The sequence below is a fragment of the Tasmannia lanceolata genome, unplaced genomic scaffold (genome assembly GCF_043159265.1).
Source record: "Tasmannia lanceolata isolate RefF3 unplaced genomic scaffold, GAP_Taslan_0.1 ptg000013l, whole genome shotgun sequence".
NCBI classification, from domain to species: Eukaryota; Viridiplantae; Streptophyta; class Magnoliopsida; order Canellales; family Winteraceae; genus Tasmannia; species Tasmannia lanceolata.
In genome coordinates, this window is record NW_027518690.1 from 9,514,408 (window position 1) to 9,531,550 (window position 17,143).

Below are 17,143 nucleotides of genomic sequence, written 5' to 3' on the forward strand. Positions count from 1 at the left end.
CCTCTTCTTCTAGGAGACTTGCTTTAGTATAGTTAGCACTCCCCTTAGCGCTTATAGGTTAGGAGTCGGCCATTAGACTAGGAATCTACCCTTTAGCATAGGAGTTTGTCCTTAGCCAGAGAGTCAGTCTTTCAGAAATCAGTCCTACCGTCATAAGGAGTTAGGATTCTGTCCTACTTTTCATAAAGTCATGGGATTCTGTCCAACCCTTGCAAAGTATAGGATTTTTTCCAACCTTTGCAGAATACATGAGTCTATCTTACGCCTATAGATGATAGGAGTCTGTCCTACCCTTACATAGTATAGGAGTCTGTCCTTTAGATAGGAGTTCCCCTTTAGTTCTAGGGATTCTGTCCTTAGCGTTGACACTCCGCCAGGCTGTGGATCATGGGATGTGGTCTTATAGGTTCTCTTTAGCTGAAAGGGTTAAAACATTTTCAAAAGAACAAAAAAACTTGAAATTATTTAAAAATCTAAAAACATTGAAATATAAAATTCAAAAATATCTGAATAGACATGGGTCATTAGGAGAGTAGTTAGGAGAGTCTGTTTCCGAACTACGTTGGCTTGATCATCTTCTACGAGGTACGTAGGTAGTGTGGGATCTTTATCCCAAGTCCAATCAAACCTTTCAAAATAAAAATTGTCAAATCTTCAAAAAAGAAATTATTCAATCCAATCTTTACAAACGTTTTTGAAAAGTCTTTCTCTAGAGTTAGGAGTCTGTCCTAGACGTCTTGGGTGTTTTAGAGTTAGGAGTTTGTCATAGCTAGGAGTTTGTTTACGCCTTTGTACGGTCAGTTGGATATACTCTTCGTTGACTGATGACTAAATTAGGATGTACTAGTGATCCCATTGTTTCCCTTAGGACACACAGCCTAGTTACACATATGATATAGGAACAACTTGCATTAGCTTAGGGCTAAACTTGCATTAGTTAAGGCATATGGGGTGTCATAAAATCTACAATTCGCTTGAATTTAAGTAATCGCACAAGAAGCTGTTAAAAACTAGTCGAGTCTAGTTGGTCGAGTCTAGGATAGCGGTCTTAGATGTGTTAGGAATTGTAGTTTAGAATAGGTGCGAAAACTACGTAGCCTTGATTCCTTAAGAGGCGGGGATACGTAGGCGGCTTGGATGAACATCAGACCATCCAAAGATTTGGGCCTGAAAAACAATTAGAGTGTTAGGGTTTGTTGTTAATATTTTAAGGTTTGTGGTTGTGGTCATCACTGTTTCTTACATAGGACTATGACTGTATGTTTTCTTTCAGACTGAGATCATTTCCTTATTTGCTTACTCATATGCTTAGCTGTTGCATTTACCTGCTTACTTATTTTGATCCCATGCTTGGTTGTAGCTCTCATATACTTAGCTGTAGTTCTTTACTGTTTGCTTGTTTGTTATCTCCTGATCACATGCTTAGTTGTAGCTCTTTACCGATTACCAGTTTATTACTTCTTGATTATATTGCTTAGTTGTAGCTCCTTTATTGCTTTACTGTTTCCAGCTTATCATATCTGCTATATTCTGTTTAGTCGTAGTTGTGCATGCGTTTGTTACTGCTTTCCTAGATGTGATGAGTTAGGATTAGATATGATGAGTTAAGACTTGAATGTTTATTTTTCTCTATTAAACCCCGAGTCATGCATGTTTAGGCAGACGTCTTCTCAGGGATACCTGTTCCCATTTCACATGATTTTCACCCAAAATTCTTCAAAGTTAATAAAAATGGCATAAGAGACCGAGTGCTTGCACTCGGGCGGGTGGGGGTGCTCTCCGGACCTTCCTCATTCGTCACCAGGCACGAACCTTTTTTATCTCTTGTTATCCGTTGCAACACAGTATCTTTTGGGTTTCGGGGCCGACTTCTCTAGATGACGACTCTTCTTTATTTTAGGTACGTATTGGTTCCGGGCTAGTCCCCGAATCAAGAGGTATCTCATATACATCGCCACTCATGCTGTGAGAGGTACTCTTTCGAGAGTTCCTTGATAGAGCTCTCCTTCACTTGTGGAGATCTTGGAGGCCATTGGGAGCTCGTCTCTCACCAATCTCGGGATCGGGATCCACACCTCTTAGACGGGCTTAGATGTTGCTCCGCATTCAAAATGTCTAAGATAATTGTAGGATTCGATAGCAAAGTCTTAATTGACCTCATATATGGTAAAGGCTAAATTCCGTGGGCCATTCAAGACTTATGGAAGGAGATCCGAGCCCTTCTTGCTCTTCTTTCACCAAGCTGCCAACATCAATTTCGAGAAGGCAACACAGTATAGGATTCCCTCGCCAACTTCAAATGTTTGTCTAAGCGCAACCTCTTATACTCATCCTGGGCCACCGTCTCGTGCCTAGCCAGAGGGACGGCAAGATGCGACCCCCCCTGGCTCCCCAACATCAGGTCCACCACTACCATGTGTTGGCCTCCTCCCTTCCCCTAATGCCTCTGTAATCAATCCCATGTGGATCTCTTGGGTGTTGTACTGGAGCCTCATCAGCCCCGTGCATCGCTCCATTTTTTTGTATTCTATTTATCCACCCCATACACACACATACATCAAAAAAAAAGTTGCAAGAGATGGGGAGGGCTGGAGATGAAGAGGCTCGAGAAGGCATGAGTGAAGAGAGAGGGAGAGAGATAAGTGGCTGAAAAACAAGGCAAAAAAACTATATATTTCAGGCCATATTTGGCCGCCATGAATTTTTTTCCATGGAATATTAAGGGCGCATTTGGCAAAATTATAGTTTCGTTTCTTAATTTTTATTCTTTTTCTTGATTCTGTTTTTATCCTCATTCTGATTCCGGAATCAGAATCATGTTTGGCTACTGACATAACAAAATTAATTTTTTTGTTTTTGATTTAAAACAGAATTACACTTGGAATGGGTTTCGTTTCACATGGGTTTTTCTTTTCATAGGTTTTTCTTTTCTTACTGTTGGGTGTCTAGAAATTATATTTTGGGGTGGCTTGTTCAGATTTTGCTAATTTGGGTTGTATCCAGGAAGTGCAGGGATTTCCATATAGTGTAGACGTGATCATAACACAAATTGAAGATCCTGAGATGCATGTCTTCTTGGATGGCCCAAGACCTAAATTGAATAAGCTAAAAAACCAAATCAAATTTACAAGTTGCAAAGAGAGGATGATGTTTTTGTCTTCCTGGTTGACCCTGACAAAAATTAAATGACCTTCAAAATCAAACAACTTAAGTCAAGTATATAATAGAATCACCGTCTTTATTTCCTGTGTATTTCTTCAAATTTATCCAAACAAATTGAACAATCGACTTCTCACATTGTTACTGCTGAATAGTGGATCGTGGGCAATTTTATCACCTTGTAGGCGCTCATGAGTTGATCCCAATACTTAGCGGCAAAGTAGATAAGGAACACCCCCAAAAACATAATTATTGCTGTCGCAACCATTACTGGGATACTTGGGAGGTGGTACTCAAAAGGGATATTCCTGGTAAAAAAAAAAACAATATTTGGAGTCACTCAAATGCCATAAGACCTATCGGTTGTCAAAATACCAAACAAACAGTGCATGATAAGATAAATGGCCCTTATAATCCAAATAGGAAAATTTAAGAAATGTCAATAGAAATAAAACTACAGGAAAAAAAAGTAAAACATACCTCGCAACTTTGTTCATGGACCAAGCATGATAAGATAAATGGCCCTTATAATCCAACAATAAGTAGAACTTACCTCATGAATTCTTCTTCTTCTTCTTCTTCTTCTTCTTCTTCTCTCTCTCTCTCTCTCTCTCTCTCTCTCTCTCTCTCTCTCTCTCTCTCTCTCTCTCTCTCGCTCTCTTTTTCCTCCCTTTATAATATTTCTTATTTCCACATTTTCTCTCTTCTATTTTACATCATTTTCAAACATTGCACTCTCTTCCTCCTCTATCATTTTGTTTTAATTGCAGTGGAAATGGGAGAGCTTTGATGGAGACACATCAACATGATCTGGAGCTTCTATATGAAGCTACGCCCACTATTACATAGTGGGCCCCATATGTGAAGGATCTTGACTGTCCATCTGATGTTAGATAACCAGGTGGTTACCAATCAAATGCAACCCCGCGAATGATCTATTAAGCAATTAATGGGAGAGCTTTGATGGAGACACATCAACATGATCTGGAGCTTCTATATGAAGCTACGCCCACTATTACATAGTGGGCCCCATATGTGAAGGATCTTGACTGTCCATCTGATGTTAGATAACCAGGTGGTTACCAATCAAATGCAACCCCGCGAATGATCTATTAAGCAATTAATGGTTCTATTTTAGGTACTCGGAGAAATCATATGCCTTAGTTACAAAATGCTTTGAGATTTTCTCACTTGCACCAAAAGTGAGAAAATGTGACTCTCACAGAAGCTAAACCTGAAAACTTCAAAGAAGCTATGACACATAAGCATAAGGAACAGTGGGAGAAGGCTATGCAAAAAGATCTCAATTCCTTGAATTCGGAATAGAGCAAACTGAATAGCAGCACAACCGAAGGTTCTCAGGATAAAAGAGGTTCGTAGCAATAATCAAGATCAGGCTTATCTCTATTTATTTTCTTTCCGTTTGCATTTGTGTTTATTTCTCTTCATTAGGGTTTGGGTTGGGATTAGATTTTTTGCTGATTTTGTTTCTACTTTTCTGACAATTGCGTTAGAAAGATACAACAGACTCTGGTTTCTCTGATTTATTTGCTTAGTTATAGTTGATTAGATGTGAAGAAATTTAGTCTGAAATCTCCAAGTTGCTTGGTTATCAGCAAATAAGTTGAGATTCATCAATGTGTAATGCATGAAGGTAAATAACAAAAGGAATTTCTTTTGATAGTTTTTGGTAGAGAAATATATGCTTAAAAATCAGATGATTGCACTATTTGCAATATGTAATGCATTAATGAGATGTCGTTACATGGGTGATTTATAGGACGTGCTCCAACATTACGTTGGTTGTGGAATATGTGAACGTATAATGGATAATGGGTTTTATGAATAATGGGTTTGGGCCTATGTGAATGTATAAATTGTGTTGTGCGGATATTTGGCTTTATTATTTTTCTTTTTGTCATGGATCTTCATTGGACATGTGTTTCCATTGGAGTACATCTTTTTCATTTGATTGACTACCATTATTGCTAATTCATCTTTGTTTCTTTGGAAATTTCTAAGTGACAGAAACCCTCTTTAACTGTTGGAATTGTCTTTGAGAGCTTTGGTGCCCTATTCATTGAAGTGTTTTCCCGATTGGAAATGTGAGTCAAAATTCTCTTCATCTTATGTAAGAGGTCCTCTTCTATCTTTTCATGCTACAAGGCTTTATGTTCATAATTTTTTAGAGCCTCGAACCCTAATATCCAGATTTTGGTTGCTACAACCCATGAATACATGATTTGTCTAGCCTGACAATCAACCAAAGATTCATTGTGATCTTCTCCAAATTTGGCCCAAATGAGTTAGAATCCCACTTTTTTCCACTTGCTGTTGTAGGGGACCAAATTGATTGACATTTATTTAGTAATTCTTCACTGTAAAACAACTACTATATTTGAGTTGCTATATATTTCTGTTTTGAATGGTTAGTTGCTATAGTTCACTTACAGAGTTTCCTTTCTCTTTCTCCTTTTTAGTAATTGATTCCATTGTTTGTTGATAATTTAATTATTAATTTATGATTTATCACCACCACCACCAGATAATTATTTGCACGCCCCTTCTTTCATTGATATGACCTTTTATATGAACACAATGACATGGAATTTCTCATAGCTTGTACTTCCTTCATGCTCATTCATGTCAGCGTATTCATTTGTTAGGTGATTGTAAATCTACAATATTAATGTTTGTGAGTCTCTTTTTGCTCTTGAAGACATGAAAAAATTATTCAACCTTTTCTTCATTATGTACTTTCTGGTATCGAAGAGCAAGGCCAATCATTTTATAGATCCAGGACTATATATTTCAAAAAGATGGACATATTTTGGGCTAAAGAAAAGAGGAGCCTGCCTTCTTCTTTCAAACTATTCGTAGGTATTGGGCTATCAGTTTTTATTTTAGTTTGCATGTTGATTCCTTCTACATTTTGGATGATAAATTGGATACTACAATTGCTTCAATATACTATTTTAAAAAATGTTACAATTCTCATCAGCCTAGAGCTCAGGGTGATGATCAATTCTAGAATTGCATATGGGGAAATGTGCAATCAAGACCATTGAACTTGTAAAACATCTTTCTGATGACCCAAGTGGTCTAGGTTCCATGCCGAACATACATCCCGTGTATAAGATAAATAACTACAAAAATCGACGCTTTAGCTTGATAATGGGTCATAATCTTTGAAGTGAAAGATCCAAAGCCTGGGAACTTAACTTTTGGGTTTTCAATTCATCTTTTTTTATGAGTTTCTGATGATTTGCGCAATTTAACTCTTGGCTCCTTTTCCCTCTTCAATTGCTTATTATCTTTTTTGAATTGTTTTTCTTTCTTTTGGGTTATAAACTATTCTTTTTTATGGGTTTGTCTGTAATGATTGGGAAACCTTAAATGTTGGATCTTTTTCACCTCTTGAATTGTTTGTCATGCTTTTTGAATGGTTTTCTTCCTCTTGCGTTTTTACCTCATCATTTTTTTTTCTATGGGTTTGTCTCGGATTATTTGGGAACCTTAACTCTTGATTCCTTTTCCCCTCGTGGATTGCTTATCCTGTTAAAACATATATTATCTCTATCATGTTGGCTTGACATTTTAATTTTTTTAAACTATTTACCATGTAATCGTGCCTTATTTTTAAATGGTACCATGTAGTCATGCCTATTGTTACACTACAGTGTTTTGGTAACAAACTGTAAGCATGCATGCTTTGCATAGAGAAAGTGTTCAAAGCATTCTTTATAAAAAATGAACCAATATTTTGCTACTCTGCTTATCGTTTTTACTTATCATGTTAAAACATATATTATTTCAAAGCCAATGTTTAGGCCTCTGAACTGTTCATCTATTGTATCAAAGTGCATTTGGCCCATGCTCAAGGGCCTCACCCAATGCATTTTTCTTACTGTTAGGAGCTATAATCAATGGCCAATATGAGTTCCCCAATAAATTATTTAATTACACTCTAAAACTGGCCAATACATAAAAATTTTCACTGCCTTTTTTATTTACTTGCAGCTGTTGTGCTTCGCTTGTTCTCCATAAATTTTTCCTTTCTTAAACCTCTATGTTTTCATTCAGTACTTGCATGGTGTATTCTTTTGCTTGAAGGAAGAGCTTTGGATGTAAGTGAGGTTGCTTTCCTTGTAGTTGGAGATGTTGACGGAGAAGCACATTAACATTAATATTTATGCATACACATATCTAATGGCACACAGACATACAAACATACTACAGCATGCTCCCTTTATTGATGAAGTTTTTTGTTTCTTGATAAAACTAATCGTCAAATGGTTGTGGAGGTTGAGAAGCTAAGCCAAACCATCTGTCATCTTCAACAACTAGCATTTTCCACCATTTAAAAAAAAATCCATTTGTGATCTCGAAGAGTCTATTCTTGTAAGTGCTGTTGCTGCCAATGCCATTCGCAATTCTTAGCGTCAAGTTTCTGAATTAAATGTATGATTTTAATCCCGTGTAAGATTGGCTAGCGCCACTTTTTCTTTTTTAGTTAAGAAAGTTGTTCTAATATTGTTAGATTGAGTATAATCCTTGAGTTAATACAAATCATATGTAATTTTTATGTTTAGTTTGTTCTATGGATCATGATCTTAAGTACTACATTTCCATAAGTACGGGATAAGAATTCTATGGATCATGAGGGCAGTCACCTAAGATGAATTAAATGAATAAGAAAAAATCTGCTGAGATTACTCATCTCAGCTGAATAAGACAAATCCCCTAATTTTAAAAATACCCAGATGATTCGTCTGAGATTATTTGGTCTTAAATCAAGTCCACTTTGATATATCTGTGGTTCATTCTGCCTTTAGATGTGATGATATCCATATATCCAGTTACTTGAACTGTTACAGTGGCTTCAATATCTTCAAATTGTTACTTTCAGCCATAGCTTCCCTTGCTTAGCAGAAAAAAAGGTATGTTACAAATCATTCAAAAAGCATGTTTTGAATCCTTTTTAAGGATATTTCTCAGCAGCAGAAGATCCTCTTATGCTATCATTTAAATTTTAAATAGATAGGACGTGCATTTTTACTAGTGAAATATAAAGCTTATATTCGTACATTTGTCATCTAATATTCGGATCCAGGACCCTCCGTCGGATTTTCGGATTTTGTGGCTACCTCTAGGTCTACAGCAAAAATAATTTTAAAACCTTGCCATTAACGTTCGGCTCCATCAGACCGTTAGGGTCCATTGAGCCCTAATTATAAGGGATTTGCTAGAGACCACTGCAGAAGGCATTTTAGGGACTAGCTGTTGCATGAGAGAGCAGCCACATAGGCTCACTTTTTGTCTTATTCATTTAATTCATCCTATGTGGCTTGGTAATGACAGGGAATTGGTATTGACACCCACAAAATTGAGGAACTTTAATTCCACCATGTCAGCTTGTCTCGTGTGAGTTCCACCACTTTGGTAATGCAAACCATTCCTCTTAGGTGTGCTACATTGAATGGGTGCCATGCCTAATTTAAAGGGGTGTATGAAGACTTTTCGTGATGGGGAATTAAACTTGTATGGCCTTAAAAGGTTATTTAGAACCTTATAAATGTAAAGGATCTTCTGTTGCCCTTTATTTAATACCTTATAACTGTAAAGTTTCCTTTAACTAAATATCTTAGTTATTAAATATCTTATACATGCCAATTTTTCTATAGCTATTAAACATTTTAGAAGTAAAATTCTTTACTAAATACCTCACATTTTTAGGCTCTAACTTTATTAATGATTAAATACTGACTCACAACCCAGGAGGTTGAGAGAACCTAGAGAATAAGGGAAGGAGAAAAAGATGATACAACAATCACAATCAAAGAGGTTAAAAGACGTATATCCTTAGCGAAGGGCGATCAACTCAAGCAAGACAATTGGCCTCTTCATTAGTTGACCTCGAGTATAAGGGTACAGAACTGGGTGGCCCTCCCCTATATCCAAGATCTTGTCTAACATCTTGGAGAATGTCTAAGGGTGCGTGTGCCCTTGCTTTTTTTTGGTAGGTAAGCTAGCATCAAACCTTCGATCACCTCCGGGCTGAAGAACAAAGCCTTGGCCATTGAGCTAGCTACTTGATTACGTTAAGCTATGACCTTGTTTTTAACCCATGAAATTAAAATACGTGATTATTACACGAATTATGTTCTTAAATAGCACTTTTTTTTTATAGGGATTTGCTAGGGACCATAGCAGAAGGTTGCCGAAGGGCTATTGCATGAGAGTGCAGCCACATAGGAGTACGGATTTTTTCTAATTCATTTTATTCATCTGAGGTGGCTGCACTCTCGTGCAACAGCCCTTTAGCGAAATGCCTTCTGTGATGGCCCCTAGCGAATCTCTTTTTTATATTCTTAAAACACACAAGGCCTACTCCACTCCACCAACCAAACTCGTTGATGGCTTCACTATTCGATCTTCTTAACTTCGGCGAAGATCAATGCCGATTACAATTCCGAATGCCTTTATCCTTGGTGGCAATCTTCACCACGGAGAGTGGGCTCTGCTTCTCCGAACACTCACCTAATACAAGGTTCTTGAGTACGAAAGGAAGAACAAAAAATCCCTCACAAGGGTTTACAAGATTTGTAGAAGATGTACAAATTGAGCCTAATGATCCAAATCCTAATCTTAGAGGATGAGAGGCATAAACAAGTTTGATTCACTCTTGGGATATTCAAATAGAGTTTTAGAGCGTTAGGATTGATAATTGGGATTTGGTCTTTCCGTGTCTTAGATTGAATTTTTGTACAATAGTCGCCTTCTTGAATCCCTATTTCAAGCATGTCTGGTTCTCCCGTCATAACTATCATCCGATCATGAATGATTATGAAGAATAGCTCATTCCATGAATTACTCCTCTTTTCCTTTCATTCTATTCAGTTTTGAAAAGGAAAGTATGAAATTATTGTGGATGTTTGTTACTGTCACGCTCTTGTTTTTGTCGTTTCCAACCAGCTCTCTCTCTCTCTCTCTCTCTCTCTCTCTCTCTCTCTCTCTCTCATATATACCATTCAATGGTTTGAATGTTTGGCCGACATCAGCCAATGGAAAAGAAGGCTAGTTAAACTAAAACTGAAATGATTACATTCACTTTAAATTACAATTATATTACTCGTAAAGTTGATATCTTTTCTTATTTTTACTTAGAATGAGTATAATATACTAGTGAAATATAAAGCTTATATTCGTACATTCGGATCCAGGACCCTCCGTCGGATTTTCGGATTTTGTGGCTACCTCTAGGTCTACGGCAAAAATAATTTTAAAACCTTGCCATTAACGTTCGGATCCATCAGACCGTTAGGGTCCATTGACCCCTAATTATAAGGGATTTGCTAGAGACCACTGCAGAAGGCATTTTAGGGACTAGCTGTTGCATGAGAGAGCAGCCACGTAGGCTCACTTTTTGTCTTATTCATTTAATTCATCCTATGTGGCTTGGTAATGACACCCACAAAATTGAGGAACTTTAATTCCACCATGTCAGCTTGTCTCGTGTGAGTTCCACCACTTTGGTAATGCAAACCATTCCTCTTAGGTGTGCTAGATTGAATGGGTGCCATGCCTAATTTAAAGGGGTGTATGAAGACTTTAGGTGATGGGGAATTAAACTTGTATGGCCTTAAAAGGTTATTTAGAACCTTATAAATGTAAAGGATCTTCTGTTGCCCTTTATTTAATACCTTATAAATGTAAAATTCTTTACTAAATACCTCACATTTTTAGGCTCTAACTATTTTTTAAATGATGCAACTTTATTAATGATTAAATACTGACTCACAACCGAGGAGGTTGAGAGAAGCTAGAGAATAAGGGACGGAGAAAAAGATGATACAACAATCACAATCAAAGAGGTGAATAGACGTATATCCCTAGCGAAGGGTGATCAACTCAAGCAAGACAATTGGCCTCTTCATTAGCTGACCCCGAGTATAAGGGTACAGAACTGGGTGGCCCTCCCCAATATCCAAGATCTTGTCTAACATCTTGGAGAATGTCCAAGGGTGCGGGTGCCCTTGCTTTTTTTCTAATTCATTTAATTCATCTGAGATGGCTGCACTCTCGTGCAACAGTCCTTCAGCGAAATGCCTTCTGCGATGGCCCCTAGCGAATCTCTTTTTTATATTCTTAAAACTCAAAATTCTAACATGTGGTGTTTGTCGTAGAAAAAATCAATCACATTCCAACTCTATATCCTGCAATATTTTCTATAGCTCACCGTGATTTCAATATGGCTCACATCTATAGTGACAGCTTTTCTTCTCCCTAGGCCTGGAAGCATTGACTATGGGTATTTTTATAATATGAAAATTGCGTAACTTCGTGTACTTTTTAAGATATTAAAGTTTTTGGTCGTAGATCGTTTGGCTACTTTTTAACCTTCGCACAGTGAAAAATCCAAAACCAAAGACTTAGTCACAGAAGGTTTTCATGAATGATTATGAAGAATAGCTCATTCCATGAATTACTCCTCTTTTCCTTTCATTCTATTCAGTTTTGAAAAGGAAAATATGACATTATTGTGGATGTTTGTTACTGTCACCCTCTTGTTTTTGTCGTTTCCAACCATCTCTCTCTCTCTCTCTCTCTCATATATATATGCCATTCAAATGGTTTGAAAGTTTGGCCGACATCAGCCAATGGTAAACTAAAACTGAAATGATTACATTCACTTTAAATTATAATTACATTACTTGTAAAGTTGATATCTTTATTTATTTTTACTTAGAATGAGTATAATATACTATACATTTAAATTGACTGACGGCATGACGGCATGTAGGGCACGATCTATGTAATACCATCCACTTGTAGATACAATCATAGTGAAAAATGTGGTTGCATGTAAGCTTTTTAAGGTTGGTATTACTTTCTTCAAATTTCTCCAAACAAATGGGACACTCGTCGTCTTGCATGGTTTGTGGTGAATACTGAATCGTCGGCAGTTCGTTCATAGCGTCCATGAGAGCATGCACAAGTCGACGCCGATCCCGATACTCAGCGATAGTGTAGTATAAAATGAACCCCACCAAAACCGTAAACGTCAGTGCCACAATCACTGATAGGGTAATAATCACCGATTTTGGGACGGGGGCCTCAGTCGCTGGATCGACATTCAAAATCCTGCCAAAAAAAAGAATATTTAGTGTCATCTACATACCCCCTTTTAAAGTACATGTTACTGCTAGGGTAAATTATGTCTCGTATGAAGCAAACAACATGTACACTAGAAAATAAATAGAAAACGAGCAAATATGTTCAGGTTCACGAAGCACTAAACCCAACTCCAAATTTAGCTAGTTTTGGGTCAAACAGTTTAGTTCCATATGGCTATCAGCAATCTCCAAAAAGGGCAATACTAGATATATTCAAATCTGGAAAATGGTTTGAATGCCAAAAAAAAAAACGTATTGGCCTCTATCAGATCCATGACTCTTCTCATAACTTTGAAGAAAGGATTATGATTATCACCTTCCTACTTAATTCTACATAATAACAGCAGATGGTTGGTTGAATTTACCCTAAAAACAAGTATAACTTATCAATGCTAAGAGGAACTGTTACACACTACAGAATGCAGAACAAGGGAAAAAAATATCACAGATTAAAGCATATGGCTTAATCACATATGTATTAATAAATCAGCAGTTAATTTTTCACACGGAAAGAAATGGAAAATTCAAAGCAAAATAGCGCATACAACAAAATTTAATGAAAAGAAAGAAAAAAGAAGCAGAGATATGTACCCCATTCTTCTTCTTCTTCTTATTCTTCTTCCCTCTCTCTCTCTCTTTACTGAAAGTTTACTGAGAAATGAGGACAAGAGAGCATTAATAAGGAGAAGGCCAAAAATTTATTAAGGGCAGTGATAAATTCACACCCTTGAAAGGAATAGGGGTTATTATTCTTTCAAAGAGGTAAATTTATCACTGCCCTTTATTAAATGTATCCATATAAAGCATGCTCTGTAAGATCATCCGGATTGGTTTAAAACATGAACAAATTATATAAAATTGCACTTAGGTATACTAAACACAATTTGCTAGAGGTAGATTAGACGACATTTACTTAGTTTATTGAGCTAAGGTGTATTTGATCAGATTGCAAGAACAGTATTCACATAAATGTTTCATCTCGAAGGCCAAAAAAAGAGTAAATAAGAGTAGGTACCAGAATAAAATAAAAATTAGAGTTTGAGGAAATCCTAAGATTGCAAACATGTGCCTCAGCCATTCATCCAGGAGAGGGATAAAAATGGAATTCTTCATTTAGAGTTCGGGTGGGCGGTAAAAGCACAGGAAAGAGAAAAGGATAGAGCATCCGAAAAATTCAAAAAAATCGACTATTTTCTCAGTTGCTATATAGTAATAGATAGATAGAAGCATTTGTTTACAAAAATACATTGGCAAGCTGGCAACTCCGCAGCAAAAGTGAGAAACTAAATGCTTCTTTAAATAGTCGAGGAAGCCTATTTCCACTCAATTGTTTCAATAATAACACCCTACTCTTTGCTTAGCACTTTTTAAATCAGTTTTTGAGAGCATTTTTGGAATTATAACGAACTATAGAAGTTATTGAGAAAAGTGTTCAAGCAAAGGCAAAGAGCCACCATGAATCATGGGTGAGGAAATATTTCATTTTCGATTTGAATAATGTATACAACTGTGTATTAGAGGTAGAATTTGCTTATGGAGGAATGATAGAGGCAAGGGCGCCCTTGCATAAGGAGCCAGAGATTGGATCCATATCATTTTCGGTTACTGTTTAAAATCAACTGTAAAGGTAAAATCAGTTACACTTAATGATGTGGAACCAATCAAGGGCCCTCTTCGGCTCCTTATTCGAGGGTGCCCTTCCCTCTATCATTCCTCTTTTTTTTTTAAAAAAAAAGAAAAGATAACCGTTCATGTGCAAAGAAGATTACAATTGGGAATCAATGGGCAAAGACAACTCGGACTGCGAAACAGATCAGTGTCTCTCAGATAAATATTTCTATCCGACTCTAGAACTGATAGTCTAAGATAGGTTTTGAATCAAGGGTGTGGGAATATCATTTCTCTACAAGCAAACATTTTCATGCACCAGTGTTAAAAAATGGGCCAGCCCCATCAAAATAAAGAACGACGTGTAAAATTGTGGACCCACCATATATACATGTACTCGGTGGAGATTGCGGGACCTACTCTACGAAAGCATGAGGCAAAAATGGTGGGCCACACCCGATGCATGGTTTTCATAGAAGGAAAAATTGCCAATTGGGGACACCAAAATACTAGAATTGTCAACGGGGGACACAATTTTGAAAAATTGTGAAAGAGGGTTGATAATCCCCTTTTGAGAGTTTGATAACCCCATTTAGAGGGTCCATAACCCCCTTTTAGAGACTTGATAACCCCTATTTCGTCCCTCTAACAATTTTTCAAAAGTGTGCCTCCCGTTGGCAATTCTCGTATTTTGATGTCCCCCATTGGCAATTTTTCCCTACACAGAGTTGGTGGGACCCACCCTAATCAAATTAGATCACTAAGGTTAACGGGTCTTTTGGACTTTTCCATAAGGCGGTTCTCCTCTTTTCAAAGATAAGTGCATTTTGGTCCTTTACGAGTAAAAAAAATCCCCTAAGGTGTCAATTTCATTTCATTTTGATTGAAACATTTCATTCCAGTTTGAAAAATGGAACAAAAATACTCTCTATTCTGTTTCAGCCAGAATTACATTACTTTTCGGCCCGTTTCAGCTGTTTTATTCACAAAATAAAAATAAATAAATAATAGTTTCACCCCTTAACAGTCCTTTTTTTGGTTTTTTTACTGCTTTACTCTTCCTGTTGCCATTTTTTTACCGTATTAAAATTGTTTGAAGGATATTTCGCCTTTTTTCCTCCCAAACATGAAAAACCCTATACAAACCCATCTTAGCCCTATTAATTTTCTTTATTTTACTAATATGTTATGAAATGGAAATGAAACAGAATCAAGACCAGTTATCTATTGTATTCTTCATATAACTGAAAAGAGCAAAAGTGGACTCTCTTAAGATCAGTTATCTATTGTATTCTTCATAATAGAGCCATCTAAATGCGGGTATGCCACACAAGCTACAACAGCCCACCCAAAGCAACCCATGCACTGGAATATCTAGTTATCCAAGAATACTGCACAAGCCACGAAGGCCCCACCAAAGTATACTAAGTGTCAAATGCACAACTGTAATACTACTCATGCATCACACAGCATGATAAGGAAATCTATGTATACAAGTCAGCAACAGAAGTACGCACTGTGTATAGTGACATAACAAGTCAGAACCAATAGAATATACAAACACAGATTCCTCAGCCATAAAAAATGAAAGGATACATTGGCATGCCGGGTCCCAACTTACGAAGTTCAGAATAAAACCATGGAAAATGAAAGTATACATTGACATGACACCTTATACCACTGTCGTGATGAGCCGTAAAAAAAGGGTAGTACTAGGGGTGTAACTCAGGCCGGGTTGAGTCTGGTCGAGGCCAACCCAAACCCAACCTGATGCATTCCTACTTCAACCCGAACCCGACCCTCAACCCGACAAGAGTCAACCTGAACCCAACCCGCCCCCTGAATAACTCAACCCTAACCCCACCTGACCCAACTAGATCCTCTCCTTGCATTCCTTAATCCTTCCAATCCTTCCAAGAGAAACATCCATCAAATCTCTGCAACTTCGCAAAGAACAAATAGTCCCCAAAAATCATCTCCCATACAACAATGTTCTGAACCGGGATACACATTACAACAAATCCAACGGCTGCTGCAAGATGGAGGGATAAACTGCTATCAAGTTATGTGTTTTTTTATTTGACTAGACATAGCCCTCGACTTATGTGTTTTTTCATGCCCTTTATTCGAGGGTGCCCTTTCCTAGTTGCCTCTATCATTCCTCTTTTTTTTTTTTTAAAAGAAAAGATAACGATTCATGTGCAAAGAAGATTACAATTGGGAATCAATGGGCAAAGACAACTCGCACTACGAAACAGATCAGTGTCTCTCAGATAAATATTTCTATCCGACTCTAGAACTGAAAAACATACCTCTATGGGCTAGTTTGGCTACCATGAATATGTTTTTCACATGGACTATTAGCTTTACCCAATGGTTAAGGAGGGTGAAAGACACGAGAGAGAGGAGAGGGTAACAAAAGCTTGAATTAACGACAAGGAAACAAAAAACTCCACCCAAAATATGATAGATTTTTGGAATTTGCTTATGGAGGAATGATAGAGGCTAGGGCGCCCTTGCATAAGGAGCCAGAAAAGGGCCCTAGATTGGATCCAAATCATTTTCTGTTACTTTTTAAAATCAATTGTAAAGATAAAATCAGTTACACTTAATGATGTGGAACCAATCAATGGCCCTTTTCCGGCTCCTTATTCAAGGGCACCCTTGCCTCTATCATTCCTCGTTTTTAAAAAAATATATATATAACAGTTCATGTGGAAAGAAGATTACAATTGCGAATCAATGGGCAGAGACAACTCGGAATATGAAACAGATCAGTGTCTCTCAAATAAATATTTCTATTCGACTCTAGAACTGAAAAACATACCTCTATGGGCTAGTTTGGCTACCATGAATATGTTCTTCACATGGACTATTAGCTTTACCCAATGGTTAACGAGGGTGGAAGAGGGATCGACACGAGAGGGAGGAGAGGATAACAAAAGCTTGAATTAAATAGAGTCTTCTACTTTGCTTTATTTGGGATTTTTGCAAAAGAAGTCTTCTAATTTGCTTTATTTGCAAATAGAGTCTTTTCCTTTTAGAATTTGCAAATTGAGTCATCAAGTTTGAGTGAATTTTGCAAATCAGGTCTTGGTATCCGTTTGCGACCAAAATACCCATGTTAATTTTTTTTTTGTCTGACTCAATGAAAGAGAACAAAATGTCATTACACGTATAAAGACAAATTACCTTATGAA

At 37.2% G+C, this 17,143-nt stretch overlaps 1 long non-coding RNA gene across 1 annotated transcript; it reads right to left on the reverse strand.

The window, feature by feature from the left end:
- Window positions 1–3,181: 3,181 nt before the first annotated feature.
- LOC143890784 (uncharacterized) lies at window positions 3,182–16,977 on the reverse strand. The gene is made up of 3 exons (XR_013255247.1): window positions 16,771–16,977; window positions 12,927–12,986; window positions 3,182–3,467 (listed from the first exon to the last, which is right to left on the reverse strand). It is a non-coding gene; the product is annotated as an uncharacterized LOC143890784 (long non-coding RNA).
- Between the last annotated feature and the right edge of the window lie 166 nt (window positions 16,978–17,143).